At 50.3% G+C, this 1,608-nt stretch overlaps 1 pseudogene; it reads right to left on the bottom strand.

Annotated features, from left to right (window-relative positions):
- LOC102989513 (interferon alpha-14-like) lies at nucleotides 1–519 on the bottom strand (annotated as a pseudogene).
- Nucleotides 520–1,608: the final 1,089 nt, after the last annotated feature.

Here is a 1,608-nt window from a genome sequence, read left to right on the forward strand (position 1 = left end):
TTACATGAGGGAAAGGAACACTTTAATTTCTCCTCTGATTACCTCCCAGGCACAGGGACTGTATTCCTTTTCCTTCAGATACAGATGGATTGTTTGGAAATATTTCGGGACAACAATTCCCAAATATGGACAATCCAGATTGTCATTTTCCACTTGCTTATGCAGTAGTTCAAAGGTGTGATCAAGGCTAGAGAGTAGTTTATGGAGTAGGGTGTTGTTCCAAGCAGCTTGGCTTTCCTTCGTGTTGAAGAAGTTACCATCTGCTGGAGTATCAGATGGTGGTAGCCGGTGCCTTGAGTCATCAGGATTTCTGTGATATTCCCTCTTTTCCAAGGAAATTTGAAGTCGGTTCTGTCCTCTAGGCATGACTGAAACGGGATCTTCTTCACCTGTCTCAAAAATATGAAGAGTTCCCTGTTCTGTAGGCTATGGATCCAAGGCAAGTTCCAGCCATGAGGGCAAGCAGGGATGGAGCAGAGAGAGTATCACTCCTGCGGCTAGCAAATAGATCTGGGCCATTGAGAATTTCAGTGATTCACCAGGTGGCCGCTAGGGGGCGCGCGGGCACCACCAAACAATTAGCGGGAAGGTTCCTTCTCTGGAACCCGGGACAGCGCGCTTCTCTAGGCTGCGGCGAGAGGGCGCCGGATGTCTTTTGATCGGTTCGGCCAGGGAAACGCTGACTTCTGAGAGTTTGCAGTTTCCGCGGTTTGGGCAGCGCGAGAGAAGGTGAGTCGCATCCTCACGGAGCAGTTTTATACTGATTTAATAGTGAGAAAAAAACTTTTGTCTTTGCGATGCTGAGTTCTCAAGTGGGAGCCTTGTCGCGGCCGCGCCAGCGACATTTTTGTCTGGTTGGAAGCTGGAACCTTGCATTTTCGGGCTTTCCCCTTAGTTTTGTGCTTTATTTTCGCACAGAAACTTGAACGAGGCCAATTTTGGGAAAGAAGCCGTTTTCTGAGGGGTTTGAAGCTGGGAAGCGAGTTGGGGCAGATTTTACAGTTCCGGGCTCGTTTCTGGCGCTGTGTTGCGACGGCTCAGAGAAAGGGGAACGCGGCGGCGATGGGAGGCCCGGACGAGGTGGGGACGCCCTGGGGGTGAGTTGGAGCGCGGCCACCGCGGGGGCCGAGGACGCGGGAACTGAGCGCCCCTGTAGATGCTCTGGGACTTCATGGTGTCTTTCAAGGATACAGCGTTAACGTGGGAGAGGAAGTACTGAATAACTGAAAAGTAGGAACATTTAAAAAACCCACAGCATTTTATTATTTTTTTATTTTTATTATTTTATTATTTTTTTATTTTTTTGCGGTACACGGGCCTCTCACCGCTGTGGCCTCTCCCCGCTGTGGCCTCTCCCGCCGCGGAGCACAGGCTCCGGACGAGCAGGCCCAGCGGCCATGGCTCACGGGCCCAGCCGCTCCGCGGCACGTGGGATCCTCCCGGACCAGGTCACGAACCCGCGTCACCTGCATCAGCAGGCGGACTCTCAACCACTGCGCCACCAGGGAAGCCCTATTTTTTATATTTTTAAATTAAATTTATATTGCTTGATTTCAATTAAATATTTTTTTTTTTTTTTTTTTTTTTTTTGCGGTACGCGGGCCTCTC

The sequence above is a fragment of the Physeter macrocephalus genome, chromosome 9 (genome assembly GCF_002837175.3).
Source record: "Physeter macrocephalus isolate SW-GA chromosome 9, ASM283717v5, whole genome shotgun sequence".
Classification (NCBI taxonomy): domain Eukaryota; kingdom Metazoa; phylum Chordata; class Mammalia; order Artiodactyla; family Physeteridae; genus Physeter; species Physeter macrocephalus.